The sequence below is a fragment of the Caretta caretta genome, chromosome 6 (genome assembly GCF_965140235.1).
Source record: "Caretta caretta isolate rCarCar2 chromosome 6, rCarCar1.hap1, whole genome shotgun sequence".
Lineage (NCBI taxonomy): Eukaryota > Metazoa > Chordata > Testudines > Cheloniidae > Caretta > Caretta caretta.
Window position 1 is genome coordinate 110,762,561 of NC_134211.1, and position 16,123 is coordinate 110,778,683.

The window sequence follows — 16,123 nt, forward strand, 5'->3', positions numbered from 1 at the left end:
TATAGCATACCTGTATAGCTATACTGGCAAAACATTCCTAGGATAGATCTGACCACAGCCTCAAACCTTTCTAACCCTTCCAGCAGTGTGTCGTCAGGTTGTGTAATGTGTCCAAGGGTAGCACAAGTGCCATTTTTAGGAATTATGCTGTATCCTTAAGTAAATCTCAGGGCAGGTTAAGGATTTTCAACCCATTTCCTGGTCATGCCGTACTGATGGCTGATTCTGAAGCTGCGGGATTTGAAAGCAGCCACGTGTTACTGTAGGACTGGAGGAGAATTAGTAAAATTTGCTGCAGAATTCTCACATCCTTGCAGCAGGGATAGGTCCTGCATTCCAGGGGCCTCTGATTCAGCTGTTTCTCCTACAGATCTAGACTGCCATCAGTACCGGTTGATTAGAATATTATGGAATACGGAGCTGGTTTCCTAAAAGCTGTTGTTCAGAGTGATTTTTCTAAAAGCTGTTATTTAATGAAATCAACACACAATATTATTACACGCTACATTGTTTGTAGGCTTTCAGCCATGCCAAGAATTGTGGCAACATTATTTAGCCTGCCACCACATATGTTGTTGATGCTATTTGTGCAAAATATCATAATCCTGCTAAACCATAGCAACAAATGCGGATGTGCTAAGAAGGAATCAGATCCTGTCTGTGGGACTTAGCTTAATGTCAGCAGAAAGATGGCTCCACGCGTTCTGTTTTTACCTATTCTGTGTAATTTATTTGCATGCAAGGATAACTACAGCACAGCCTTCCCACTCCCCTCCCGGCAACAGCCTGTAACACACTATGCTAAAATGAAATCCAAAGTGTAAGTCTGCAGAAGCAACGAAAGCAGCGCTCAGGCTGGGTCCAGTCAACCTTCACTCACCGATTGTGCCAAAATATTCCAGTAGATATTTTTGTACTGTAAGAATTCCCCCTAAAAGCCCCCCTTCAATCCCCTCTGTGTTAATATAACAGTATTTACAAAGTGAATAAGTAAATAATGTTGCTGTTGAATCCCTAACATTTGCATGGTTTTATTTTTTGTGATTTTTTTTTTTTAACTGGGTACCCTTGACATTGCCCTAACACAGATTTGGTATTTCCTTGCCTTTTAACTGAAATTAAAAGAAAAAAAAGAGAACAACTGGGCTTTGGTTAATAATGTTATTGATTAAATGGTCCCAATTAATCAGTGACCTTCCCAGCTCATTAAAACGAATAGGTTGGTGGAGGAGGCGAGGGTTCCTTTCTTTGCAGCTATTTTTTTGTCTGGAGACTGCTTTCTGCAGGGCTACATGGATAGGACAGCAGCATGCCGGTCATTATTATATAAACAGTAAGTTTTGCAATAAGAAAAAAAAATAAAAATATTTTATTTTTTTAATGAAAGCTTGGTATTTGCAGGCTGCAGCAAATATTGTGATGATGATTATTTAATATTTGTATTACAGGAGCACTTTGGGGCCCTTGTCTCATCAGTTGGGGCTTCTCTGGATTTGTTTATGTTAGACTTTTTGATCTTGTCTTCACGAGAAAAAAAAAAAAGTGCGCTCTTAACTCAAGTTAGCTAACTCCAGGGAAAACCCTAGCAACGACAATGCAGTTTGTAGTTCTCACACGAGCGAATAGGTCAAGTTATAGACTATAGGGGAGCGCAGGGTTTACCTTGACCTGCTAACGCGCATGAAAACTAAAACTGCATTGTGTTCATTAGGGTTTTACTTGTGTTAATTTAAGTTAAGAAGTCACCTTTTATCCAACTGGAGATGCACCCTGCAGGAGGCGGGGGAAGGTTCAGCAGAGTTAAGGTATATTCATTGAGATAACTGATTGATTGAAAAATCCACTACTTTTTTTCCCCAGATAGACAGAGTTCAGGGGTAAACTTCAAGTATTCACATCCTCCTGAAACAGAAATGTGTGGGTTGTCCAGATTAGTATATACAAACCGGTTAGTCACCATGAGTTGATTGCCAAATATCTCTAGTTAAAAGTCTTGTGTTAGACATACCCTTTGGACTAGGCGCTGTACATATATATGCACATGCTATGTACTGTAGGTATACAGGCAGCCCCTGTCCTGAATGCAAGACAGGCAAAGGCTGGAATCAAGGCCGTGATATTACCCCACGGAGCGGAGGCACAGAGAGACTAAGGCACAGATTTTTAAAGGTATTTAACCATTGCTTTGCTCAGCATTGCAAGGCCTAACTGACTGAGCTGGTTAAGTCCCATTTTTCAAAAGTGACCTAGGTACTGAAGCTCCTTAAGTACCTTTCACATTTTCACTTAAAACACCTCTGTCTTTAATAATAATTAATAATTAATAAAAAAGACTGTTAGTGAGACCTTAGAGAAAAAAAATCTCTATTTTTCTCCAGTATGTTTATAGTTTGTGTTTGACAGCATTTTGTGAACCATCACTGTCATTGCTACCTTATGTACAGTCAATTATTCAGTTGCTCTGTTTTGTGTGGGTCTTGTACAGATCAAAAGGGAATTTTCTTAACATAAAGAAAATATTAGAAACCCACAAGAACTGGCAGCTGTGGAAAGGAGGAGGCATAGTCCGGGAGATTACTTTTAACTAATTTTCTGAAGTTGCCTGGATTTCAAACGGATGCTATTCCATTACATTCCCTAACTAAAAATGTTTACAAATAAAAGGAAACAAAAGCAATGTGTGGATTTTCTTGTCTAAACAATGCAGCCTTGCTCAGATTATGCAAATGAATCTTGTATGCTTATTAGTCTTCCTGCTACAAAATCTCTTGCAAAATAATGATAGAAATTTCCCCTTTTTTTTGTTTAAATAGATTTTGTGGTGTTAGATTAACATCTGTCCATATAGCACATTTTCCCTTTTGTTTCATACTACAATAGTCACTTTCAAAAGCATGGCATAGACTAGAGTCCTATTTATTTTAATAGGATTTTTCATGATGCAAATAATGTGCAAAGCTCATACGTCAGTTCAGTTCTACGGATCTAAAGGGCACCTTTTGAGCTGCAAAGTTAGCTCATTTAGATAATTATGTAGGTGCTAGTGAGCATCACTTTGAAATTCAAACAATAAACTGCGAGGGAAAACTTGAATCATCTTTGTTTTCACACATTTTGGAATGTCCACAGAAAATTCAAAGTGGTAAGGCAGAAAGAAGTGGTGTGTATGTGTTCATATAACTCTTACGATCAATCTTTCAGTTCACTTCAGTGGACCCTGCTATTTCCTTTGCAAACACTGTGGTGAGAATAGGATGTTATTCTCATTCTTGTGATGCTGCAGGACTGCTTTTACTTATGTGTCAAGGGAAATGCAAGGTTTCATTTAGACAAGACCCCACTTACGTGATTTGTGCGGTAATCATACAGCTGAAGTTAGTGAAGTATCATACATTGATGCAGTGAGAATATGGAAATTCAGGGTGGAATTGTAAAGAATCTATTGATCCAACTATACAAGCAGTAGGGTGTGGAATCCTGGTACCAATGAAGTCAATAGAAATTTTGCCACTGACTTTAGTGGAGCCAGGATTTTACCCTAGAAGTCTCGTCCTTCAGCCCCCAAAACACACACCTTTATCACTTGAGCTAAAAGAGAGCTCCTGTGGCTGTTGATAGTAATTAGGTCCCTTATCTTCTCTGAGTCAGTCACTAGAAAGCAACATCACTCATTCATACACACAAAGCCAATATGCTATGGTGTGTCAAAAGGCTACTGTGGCCTACTCCAGTGCCTCTGTAAGCTGGTAAGTGTAGACATGGCCTAAGTGTAACCGAGGTCTGAATGGTTTCAGAGGAACAGCCGTGTTAGTCTGTATTCGCAAAAAGAAAAGGAGTACTTGTGGCACCTTAGAGACTAACCAATTTATTTGAGCATGAGCTTTCGTGAGCCACAGCTCACTTCATCAGATGTGTACCGTGGAAACTGCAGCAGACTTTATATACACACAGAGAATATGAAACAATACCTCCTCCCACCCCACTGTCCTGCTGGTAATAGCTTATCTAAAGTGATCAACAGGTGGGCCATTTCCAGCACAAATCCAGGTTTTCTCACCCTCCACCCCCCCACACAAATTCACTCTCCTGCTGGTGCTAGCCCATCCAAAGTGACAACTCTTTACATAATCAAGTCGGGCTATTTCCTGCATAGATCCAGGTTTTCTCACTTCCCCCCCACCCCCATACACACACAAACTCACTCTCCTGCTGGTAATAGCTCATCTAAACTGACCACTCTCCAAGTTTAAATCCAAGTTAAACCAGAATATCTGGGGGGGGGGGGGGGGGGTTTAACTTGGATTTAAACTTGGAGAGTGGTCAGTTTAGATGAGCTATTACCAGCAGGAGAGTGAGTTTGTGTGTGTATGGGGGTGGGGGGGAAGTGAGAAAACCTGGATCTATGCAGGAAATAGCCCGACTTGATTATGTAAAGAGTTGTCACTTTGGATGGGCTAGCACCAGCAGGAGAGTGAATTTGTGTGGGGGGGTGGAGGGTGAGAAAACCTGGATTTGTGCTGGAAATGGCCCACCTGTTGATCACTTTAGATAAGCTATTACCAGCAGGACAGTGGGGTGGGAGGAGGTATTGTTTCATATTCTCTGTGTGTATATAAAGTCTGCTGCAGTTTCCACGGTACACATCTGATGAAGTGAGCTGTGGCTCACGAAAGCTCATGCTCAAATAAATTGGTTAGTCTCTAAGGTGCCACAAGTACTCCTTTTCTTTTTGCGAGGTCTGAATGAGCTCTCCCCTGTCAGCTAGTGATGAGCTGGGAGGAAAAGGCTTCAGGACCAGACTCTATTTACATGAACACACCCACTCTGCCTAGGTATCCATCAGACAGAGCTGTGTTGCCAAAGTGATCAATTTTGGCTGGTGTTGGGTTACGATGAAATTATCCTTATTGTATGAGTAGAAGGCAGCAGAAGTGTACTTAGCCTGTCCTGATTGAGGGCTGTCCTCAAAAGAACTGAATTCGCTAATCAGGGAGTTCAGATCCCAGTGGAGGGAGGGAGGGAGATCATGGGGAAAGTGGTTTCTACCTGGTGGTGTGGGCTCTGCCTAAGTCAAGAGCACCATTTGACCTGCCCCTCTCTCCTGTTTAAAGAGAGAGCTGATTAGGCTCCATGGAGAGTCTTTTGTTTTGTTAAGTGATCCCTGGAGCTGAAATCACTGATAATCAGATCTAAGTGCTTAGATCTGCTGCAGGACAGTGTTTAGATGGAAGAGACTGCCCATCCTGCACTAGCAGTGAGGTTCCCCCATGGAGAGCTGAAATCACAGTGGGTGGAACCTCAAGAGACTGACTCACACAGGTCACAGTAGAGAGGTGGGTGGCAGCAGAAGGTGACGGCACAGGGCCATTGGTGACAGAGCAGACAACAGTGCGGTGGAGTGAACAGTGGTACGATGAGAAACGACAGCAGCGGAGTGAATGATGGTGCAGTTGTGGCTGCAGGCAGCGATGCAGAGTGAACGGCAGCAATTGTGAGCCAGTTGTGGTGATGGCAGCGTGAAGGCATCATTCAACGTTTCTTTCTCCGCCTCTCCAGGTGGGAGGTGAACTTGCCTACTTATCACCTCTGATAAGTTGCCTGCTTATCGCCTCTGCTGACCAAGGACAGCAGCTGTGAGTGTGGTGCGGTGGAGGGAGAGGGGAGTGGCATGTTAAAGGGACATTTGTTCACTGCAAGGTGAGAAACAGAGGCAAAGAACACTCCCCAGTGTACTCTGGGGCGGGAGCTTGGCTTCATGGGCAGGTGGATTCGAATCATGGCTGTGGTGTTTTCCCAAATTAATGCCAGGTTCCTTTCCTCTTTTTGTTAAAAGTTTTCTCTGCTGTCCACAGACTCAGTGCTTGCGAGTGGGGAAGTATTGCCCCTTAGAGGTGCCCGTGGTGGTGTTTAATTTTCCCAGATGATTGGGTGGGGACTCGAGCCGGTTCTATGTTATACTGTTAAGGGGGACCCCTGGATATAGAACCTGGCCCTTGTTGCTGCTGGCTCCACCTGGCAGGAGGGTTACATAGGGATTAAAGATGAGGAGTTTCTTTTGATATCCTGTCTCCTTCCCTTTCCTGTAAAGAAGAGTTGCTCCTATCTGAACAATTTATCATCGTCTCCACTGCGGGAGTTGCAGTACTAGCGTCTACTCCGGGAAGTGGATTTGAACGCAAAGCTAGTTTTAAAGAGGGGCAACTGTAAACATGCTGAGACACAAACTTTTCACATGGCTTTAGTGGAACAATTAATGAAACATTTTTGCTGTTTTTTGACCAGCTCACAGAGTGGCGAATTTTTGGGAAATCCTGACTGAAAATGTTTCTGCATTTTTTTAACAGCTCTAATTTAGAGCAAAAATCACTGGCAGTGGGAGGGTTTAAACTGACTAGAAGGATGGCAGAGAACCCTGGCATGAGAGCTGCCTCTGGGGCCTAGTCTTCACAGGCAGCAAGCAGCTGCAGTTCCTGCTTATTTTTTATTATTATTATTAAAATCAATCAAGCAAACAAACGAGAATCCCAGCGCACTCCAAATATCCAATTTTAATTTAAAAAAAAATTCCTCCTAGAAAGACAAGTTATAAAATATTGGCCTAATGGATCCTGCATCTGCATTTTGGGGATGGGGCAGGAAAGGAGGGTGTGTAAAGTGGTTGGCACAGTGTGAGAGATAGGCAGTGCTGGCATCAAGGAGGGTATATGCAGACCAGGTTGAATGTTATGCTGGTTTGATGGCTCAGTGCAGTATCTCACGGGTGAATTTCCATTGGTGTGCTGGTGAAATGTAAAGCTGCCCCTCCATCCCTAGTCTAAATCTGAGGCAGGGGAGCACTATAAAAGCCAGCTGCCACGGGAGATAAATTCCTGCTGTGGTGCAATGGGCTTTTTGGTAGGCCAGAAGGGGGAGAGTAGTTTAGTTTACTCCTTTCTATGCCAGTTTTGGAGATTTTGGCCCTTCGTGTAATAATTACACTAGTATGATGACAGCACACAGTGTAAGATCACCTGTTCAATCAGGCTTTGAATTAATTAACCAACCTTTGCTATAAGGGGGTTTGTGCGTGATTATGAGTCACCCATTTGGGTAACTGATATTTGTTTATTTTTAGGCAGACGGAGAGGCACCCAGACACCAGGGCCACGGGTCCCAGATAAACACTTTAAATACATGAACTATACTGATGATTCGGACTTCACACTTGAGAGGGGGGTCTGCATTACCCACTCACGACAACTCTCTTTGTAGATGATGAAGTCACACTCATCCCATGAAGATAAATTCCACACCCTAAGTATAGTTTTGATGCAGTCCTGAAATATACGTAAGGGCAGTATTTTTGAACCGCCCAAGTGGGCTCCACTCCACATGTGCTTCTGCAGCACACTATTGGCCTCATAGTCATTGAAGAAAAAAAGTGAGGTTTTCAACAATGTAAGTGTATAAATACACTTGACATTAAAACTCATTTAGAAAATATTGATGTATGTGTTTCCATGTCTTTGTCCTGCGGGTTCAGGATGGCGGCACCACTCAGTCCATGAAAAGATGGGAAGTGACAGAAAGGGAGACACAGACAGGTCAGTGGCTCTACCAACAATATGCACATCAGGGGTACATTTCCCCTTCCGCTCTCTGGGCCAGCAAAACTGAATTGCCCTCATTCACATCCTCAACTGGGGAATTTTATAATTAAAAGGGAGGCTTCAGCTACCTACGGTCCTTTCAGTTACAAGTCTCCTCTCTAAAATTAACCAATTCATCTTCTTTGTCTGTGTTTTTCCTGTTCTCTTTTCTCTCTCCTCTCCTCCCCGGGGTCTTTCTCTTTCCCTCCTCCACTCCACACTCTCTTTTTGGATTTCTTGTTTCTCTCAACCCCCAGGCCACTTATCTCTTGTAATGTTTCTATCCTCATGCTGTGTCTTTGCATCTTTCCTCTCCTCCATCTCTTTGACACCCACTCCTTCTGGAGAATGGTTGATTTCCAGGAGCCCCATTTTTATTGCCTTCCCCCTCAAAGCTTAACAAAGAGAAAGTTAAGGGGTGACTTGATCACAATATGTAAATACCTATCGAGCAGACAAAGGTATAGCAATATCTAATGGCTAGAGTTGAAACTAGACAAATTAAGATCAGAAATAAAGCCTACATTTTTAACAGTGAGGATTATTATTTTAAATCAAGATTGGATTTTTTTTAACAGTGTGCTCTAGTTCAAAATAAATTATTTGGGGAAATTCTATGGCCTGTGTGACACAGGTGATCAGACTGTGGCCTAGTCTACACTTAAAAATTAGATTGACCTAGCAACATCACTCAGGGCTATGACAAGATTTGCACCCTGAGTATTGTGGGTAGGCTGACCTAACCCCAGGTGTAGACACAGCTCGGTCAATGGAAGAATTCTTTTTCTACCATGCTACACGGGCACAGTTGCAGGCCCACAGCTGTGCCGCTCCAGTGGCTGTAGACACATCCGAATGATCACAACGGTCCCTTCTGGCATTGGAACTGAGGAATCTAGGAAAGGCTTTGTATAACAGTGACCCTCCCTTCCGCTGAGACTGGGCCACTCGTCCCCCACCAGTCACATTGTTCTTTCACTGAAACAAGAGAGGGTCACTAGGCTGACACAGGATGCTTTCCCCAGTATTCCTAGCCCTCCTGGCCCAGCGAGCAAGACTAAAATCAACTCAAAGTAGTGTGTGCTGCCATTAGACCACTCTTTTTAGCCTTTAAGATTTTTTCTCCCTCCAGGTTCTCACCTGCTGCTGTTGCTGCTGTTTTACCAGGCATTCCAGCAGGAGCAGCAGTGACTGAGAAAATCCGTGTCAGTTTCACACTCCTGCTAGGGACTCCTGTTAGAACAGGTCAAGAGTTGCTGGAGATGTGCAAGGGAGAGAAACACTAATAGGAGGGATGAAAGACAAACCAATGCCCCTCAGCTGTGTAATGCAGCAGCCCATCCTCAGAGCAGCTGCGGACTGAATTTGATACAATGCCTGTCAGTCTCTATTCTTTGCTCTTACTTCTTGGGAAATATTAGGGGCAGGAGGAGCATCATTAGCACAGTTTTGATTCTGTTCCTCAGGAGGACATTTTAACTGTGAGAAGGGGAAGGAGGAATGATGGGGGAAGAGACAAATACTCAATAAATGCAATCCTACATGACTATACATACTAGTCTGTACAAAGTACATGATGGCTGAGTTCTTCATATTTAATTTATTAACACGAAACATGTAGCATCCAAGTAAACTGTGCAATAATCTTATAAATCACTAATTTACTCTTAAGTAGGTATGAATTGAAGACACACACGGAGCAAATATAATAAAGAATAAGGTACTTCCCCTCCCCCCCAACACTTTTCCACAGTGACATTTTCACCAGAATTGCATCAAGCCTTAACTCAGAATTTCCCTTACTGTTGTGGACTTATGTCCTAATATTGTTTTGTTTTTGTTTAATTTCATTTGCATTAAAAGTAATTTGATTTGCATTGACCTTATTTCATTATTACAAAACTGATCTCCAAATTTTCTCATATTTGTTTTAGGATTGTAATCACATCATCACAGTCTTTCTTAGACTGGAAATATTATATTTGAATGGCCCTGAACGGAGGTTTTTAAAGACTTAACTTGAAATTATTTTGCCATATAAATCTCACATTTTAACTTTTCGGTAATGAAGTCTCTGTTGACTTGCATTAAAATAATTTCCAATTACAATTTCACACTGGAGCACTTCTTCCCATGATTATGGTAAATGTGGGGAAAGGAGGAAACTGGCAAGTGGTCTTTGTGTCTATCGAAAGTGGGAAATAGTTTGGAAAATGTTTGTATCAAGATGGTGAAATTCATAATGAGGTGCTTTGTGTTCTTCTTGTAACACCAGTATTTAAATCATGAATTCAGATTCTGCCATAGAATGCCCATGGTGGTTTCACCCTCGTTCCTCTTGAAGGGCATAGCTAAGGCACCATACTAGTGGTTTAGGAAGGTATGGTTGACTTTCAGTGGCAGAGCTGCGTGTAGAAATTTTTACCCAGTGCCTGCTGGCTCTTGGTTCCGGCCAGTAGCATGGATCTAGCATAAGAATTCAATTAACTCACCAATTGTATTTTCAAAGCAAATTTTAAAATGTCACATGTAGTGAAACAAACACGGAGGAGACAAACTCAATTTTATTTTTAGCGAGTGTGGGAAAACAGAATGCCTTTTCCTGGAAAACACTACCAATGGTTTTTCTTCTCAAAACTCATGTCTCTGTCTCAGCCTTTCAAAATGTTCCTGTTTCGAAATTTCATGTGGCACTGCTTCACTAAGTGAATGCTATCGGCAGACGTTTCTGAGAACTTGGTCCTGATTATTCAAGTTGTTCCACTGATTTCATTGGCATTAAGCATGTAAGTGAGAATTACTCTTGTAAGTAAGGGCTGCACGATCAGGCCCCAAATATCTGTTTAGAACTTAGAAAATAAGTACATGAAAGGGACATTTTTTTGTCACTAACTCAAAAATAATCTTGTCGGTTTTGAAAAGGGGGAGGAAATCTTGAGCCTGCACTGACAATACATGTTTACTACAACATCCGGCCCTCACCTCTACGGGGTAATATGATGAAATCTGCATCACTTAAAATTAGAGGGGGAAAAATAGATGGCTGTTGTGCTTTAATTTTCACCAGTGCAATCAATTAAATAGGCTGAACAAGTGTAACGTAGGGCTGGATTTAACCTACTCAGGTGTAAGAAGATAAGCTCCAGCCTGCTTCTCAGATACCAGATTGTATTTACAGTGCTAGTAGTTTGGAAAGCAACCCTGTGAAAATGGCATTGTGGTGTTCCACATTTATTGTGTGTCGGTGACTCCAGGTGTGGCTTGCTCAGTTTTTAAACAGATATGATCTTTCAAAAAATATCTGAACTTTAATGCTCCTGTTTTTGGTAACAATGCCCCATGCTCCTAGTGTTCTCAAGGAATCTCTGGATGTTTTTTTGTTCTATTGATGTATGTCTGAATAGACTGGCTAACTCTCATTTGTGTTGTCTCCTAGCTCCTGTTATGTGCATGTCTGTCATATTGTGAGGAGTCAGCTGGAGATGAAGGTCTCACTGCACTAGCACAGGGATGAACTATCTGGCACAAGGACAGCACCTTGCACTTCCCCCATTCTGGAGCTGCTGAGAGGTTGGTTCAGCATAGGCTAGGGTAGTCTGAGGGCTGCCCTAAATTACATCTCAGATGCTTTGACCCCTGTGGGTATTGCCACAACTGGGGACCTGCTGGGACATTCCTAAACCCGGACCATACCCTTTCCACTCCTTATCCCAGGAGCTGTCAGGGAGTTGGCTACAGTAGCTCTGCACTTGATGGGAGAGGTTCCTTATATTGGGATTATTTTCCAGGGAAACATCTCTTCATGCTAAATTGACAACAGAGTTCACCGCATTGTTGGGCATTCCTAAGGGAAGGCTTATGCCTCTCTACCATGTTCTCCACAAAGATAATTTGTTCTTTCTCCTAGGGTGTCGGGAATGGTTATAGAGAAGGAGCAGACGATACTTAAAATAAAATTTCCATGTGAGGATAAGAACCATGCCTTGGAGGCAAGAACTCTCCTTGCTAGATGAAATACAGTAGAACCTCAGAGTTACGAACTGACCAGTCAAGCACACACCTCATTTGGAACTGGAAGTATGCAATCTGGCAGCAGCAGAGACACGGCCAAAAAAAAAGCAAATACAGTTCAGTGCTGTGCTGTATTAAACGTAAACTACTAAAAAAACAAAGGAAAAGTTTAAAAAAAGATTTGACAAGGTAAGGAAAATGTTTCTGTGCTTGTTTTATTTAAATTAAGATGGTTAAAGTAGCATTTTTCTTCTGCATAGTAAAGTTTCAAAGCTGTATTAAGTCAATGTTCAGTTGTAAACTTTTGGAAGAACCACCATAACGTTTTGTTTGACATTACAAACATTTTAGAGTTACGAACAGCCTCCATTCCCTAGGTGTTTGTAACTCTGAGGTTCTACTGTATAAGGACCTGTATAAGGATAAACTGATATCTTTTTGTGAGAGCTTACAGTTAACATCCCAGATCATAGGTTGTTTTCTGTGCTATCTTGGGGAAATCCTAGAGAAGGCGGAAAGCTATAGCTACCAAACAACATTCATTTAATTCTGGAGCTGTATACATAAGAGAAACTATTCAAAACCTATGATATTTACCTGTGTGAGCATCTGCTCCAACTGGACTAATTTTTTCCAGTGTCACTCATCCTGTTCTTGGATCTGTCTGCATTCTGCTACCTATGACCCTCAGCTCTGTTAACAAGCCAGTCCTTCAGCTGCCTGCAAGAACACTGATTTTCCCTTAGAACGACAACATGCTGTTTAGAAAGCACATCACAGGTTCAATGTTATTCAAACAGTTATCCTGTTGATGCTACATTTCAGAAGCTTTTGAGCATAACTATCTTTATTTACCTTTTACACTGACTGTATTTTTTACAGTGGTGCCTGCAAATCATGAACTGTTAAGCAGAATTCAGCATATTCTGATCAGCATAACTTTCAATTCTGCTTTACTGCGAGGGACCCTTCCCACACCCCAATTTAAAGGGTGGGGAAAATCTGTTCAGCTGCTTTTCAGTTTTCTTAGCATGAAACAAGGCGTGTAAAGTTTATGGGAAAACTAAATTCTAAGTCCTGGTCTACACTAGGAGTTGAGGTCGAATTTAGCAGCGTTAAATGGATTTAACCCTGCACCCGTCTACATGACGAAGCCCTTTTTTTTTCTCGACTTAAAGGGCTCTTAAAATCAATTTCCTTACTCCATCCCCAACAAGGGGATTAGCGCTGAAATTGGCTTTGCTGGGTTGAATTTGGGGTATTGTGGATGCAATTAGATGGTATTGGCCTCCGGGAGCTATCCCAGAGTGCTCCATTGTGACCGCTTTGGACAGCATTCTCAACTCAGATGCACCGGCCACGTAGACAGGAAAAGGCCCACGAACTTTTGAATTTCAATTTCCTGTTTGGCCAGCGTGGCAAGCTGCAGGTGAGTGCAGAACTCATCAGCAGAGGTGACCATGCAGAGCTCATCAGCAGAGGTGACCATGATGGAGTCCTAGAATCGCAAAAGAGCTCCAGCATAGACTGAATGGGAGGTACGGGATCCGATCGCTGTATGGGGAGAGGAATCCATGCTATCAGAACACTGTTCCAGTTTTCAAAATGCCAAAACATTTGTCAAAATCTCCCAGGGCATGAAGGACAGAGGCCATAACAGGGACCCAAAGCAGTGCCGTGTGAAACTTAAGGAGCTGAGGCAAGCCTACCAGAAAACCAGAGAGGCAAACGGCCGCTTCGGGTCAGAGCCCCAAACATGCCGCTTCTATGATGAGCTGCATGCCATTTTAGGGGGTTCAGCCACCACTACCCCAGCATGTTGTTTGACTCCTTAAATGGAGATGGAGGCAACACGGAATCAGGTTTTGGGGACGAGGAAGATAGCTCACAGCAAGCAAGCGGAGAAACCAGTTTTCTCGACAGCTAGGAACTGTTTCTCACCCTGGACCTGGAGCCAGTACCCCCCAAACCCACCCAAGGCTGCCTCCCAGACCCGCCAGGCGGAGAAGAGGCCTCTGGTGAGTGTACCTTTTAAAATACTATACATGGTTTAAAAGCAAGCATGTTTAGTGATTAATTTGCCCTGGCATTTGCAGCTCTCCTGGATGTACTCCTAAAGCCTTTGCAAAAGGTTTCTGGGGAGGGTAGCCTTATTCCGTCCTCCATGGTAGGACACTTTACTACACCAGGCCAGTAGCACGTACTCGGGAATCATTGTAGAACAAAGCATTGCAGTGTATGTTTGCTGGCATTCAAACAACATCCGTTCTTTATCTCTCTGTTATCCTCAGGAGAGTGATATCATTCATGGTCACCTGGTTGAAATAGGGTGCTTTTCTTAAGGGGACATTCAGAGGTGCCCATTCCTGCTGGGCTGTTTGCCTGTGGCTGAACAGAAATCTTCCCCGCTGTTAGCCACAGGGAGGGGGGAGAGGGGAGAGGCTAGCCACGTGGTGGGGGGAGGCAAAATGCGACCTTGGAACAAAAGCACATGTGCTATGTATGTAATGTTAACAGTAAGGTTTACTGTGAAAGGGTGTACCCATTTTCTATAAAATGTGTCTTTTTTAATACCACTGTCCCTTTTTTTTTCTCCACCAGCTGCATATTGTTTCAAGGATCACAGGATCTTCTCCTTCCCAGAGGCTAGTGAAGATTAGAAGGTGAAAAAAATGCACTCGTGATGAAATGTTCTCTGAGCTCATGCTGTCCTCCCACACTGACAGAGCACAAATGAATGTGTGGAGGCAGACAATGTCAGAGTGCAGGAAAGCATAAAATGACCGGGAGGAGAGGTGGTGGGCTTAGGAGAGTAAGTGGTGGGCTGAAGAGAGGGCTGAAGCTGAAAGGTGGTGGCAGCATGATGAGAGGAGGCAGGATTCAATGCTGAGGCTGCTGGGGGATCAAACTAATACGCTCCAGCGTATGGTTGAGCTGCAGGAAAGGCAGCAGGCGCACAGACCGCTGCTACAGCCCCTGTGTAACCAACCACTCTCCTCCCCAAGTTCCACAGCCTCCTCACCCAGACGCCCAAGAACGCGGTGGGGGGGCCTCCAGCCACCCAACCCCAGAGGATTGCCCAAGCAACAGAAGGCTGGCATTCAATAAGTTTTAAAGTTTTAAACTTTTAAAGTGCTGTGTGGCCTTGTCCTTTCCTCCTCCACCACTCCTCGCAGTGCTTCTCTCCTCCACCACCTCTCCCGGGCTACCTTAGCAGTTATCCCGCTATCACGCTAAGGTGTGATGAATTAATAAAGAATGCATGAATATGAAGCAACAATGACTTTATTGCCTCTGCAAGCAGTGATCGAAGGGAGGAGGGGAGGGTGGTTAGCTTACAGAGAAGTAAAGTGAACCAAGGGGCGGGGCGTTTCATCAAAGAGAAACAAACAGAACTTTCACACCGTAGCATGGCCAGTTATGAAACTGGTTTTCAAAGCTTCTCTGATGCGCATCGCGCCCTCCTGTGCTCTTCTAACTGCCCTGGTGTCTGGCTGCGCGTAACCAATGGTCAGGCGATTTGCCTCAACCTCCCACCCTGCCATAAACATCTCCCCCTTACTCTCACAGATATTGTGGAGTGCACAGCAAGCAGTAATAACAGTGGGAATATTGGTTTCGCTGAGGTCTAAGCGAGTCAGTAAACTGCGCCAGCGCGCTTTTAAATGTCCAAATGCACATTCTACCACCATTCTGCAGTTGCTCAGCCTGTAGTTGAACAGCTCCTGACTACTGTCCAGGCTGCCTGTGTATGGCTTCATGAGCCAGGGCATTAAGGGGTAGCCTGGGTCCCCAAGGATAACTATAGGCATTTCAACATCCCCAACGGTTATTTTCTGGTCTGGGAATAAAGTCCCTTCCTGCAGCTTTTGAAACAGACCAGAGTTCCTGAAGATGTGAGCATCATGTACTTTTCCTGGCCATCCCATGCTGATGTTGGTGAAACGTCCCTTGTGATCCACCAGTGCTTGCAGCACTATTGAAAAGTACCCCTTGCGGTTTATGTACTCGGCGGCTTGGTGCTCCGGTGCCAAGATAGGGATATGGGCTCTGTCTATCACCCCACCACAGTTAGGGAATCCTATTGCAGCAAAGCCATCCACTATGACCTGCACATGTCCCAGGGTTACTACCCTTGAGATCAGCAGATCTTTGATTGCATTGGCTACTTGCATCACAGCAGCCCCCCACAGTAGATTTGCCCACTCCAAGTTGATTCCCAACTGACCGGTAGCTGTCTGGCATTGCAAGCTTCCACAGGGCTATTGCCACTCGCTTCTCAACTGTGAGGGCTGCTCTCATCTTGGTATTCATGCGCTTCAGGGCAGGGGAAAGCAAGTCACAAAGTTCCAGGAAAGCGCCCTTACGCATGCAAAAGTTTCACAGCCACTGGGAATCGTGCAACACTAGGCGATCCCACCAGTCTGTGCTTGTTTCCCAAGCCCAGAATTGGCATTCCACTGCATGAACCTGCCCCATTAGCA

At 43.7% G+C, this 16,123-nt stretch overlaps 1 long non-coding RNA gene across 3 annotated transcripts; it reads left to right on the plus strand.

The window, feature by feature from the left end:
• Window positions 1-1,237: 1,237 nt before the first annotated feature.
• Window positions 1,238-14,862, plus strand: LOC125638310 (uncharacterized). Of its 3 annotated transcripts, XR_012669078.1 has the most exons (6): window positions 1,238-1,333; window positions 7,523-7,583; window positions 11,065-11,198; window positions 11,536-11,828; window positions 12,277-13,657; window positions 14,241-14,862. It is a non-coding gene; the product is annotated as an uncharacterized LOC125638310 (long non-coding RNA). The 3 variants fall into 3 exon arrangements; XR_007357195.2 differs by lacking the exon at window positions 7,523-7,583; XR_012669079.1 differs by lacking the exon at window positions 7,523-7,583 and having other exon boundaries at window positions 13,274-13,657.
• The last annotated feature ends 1,261 nt before the right edge of the window (window positions 14,863-16,123 follow it).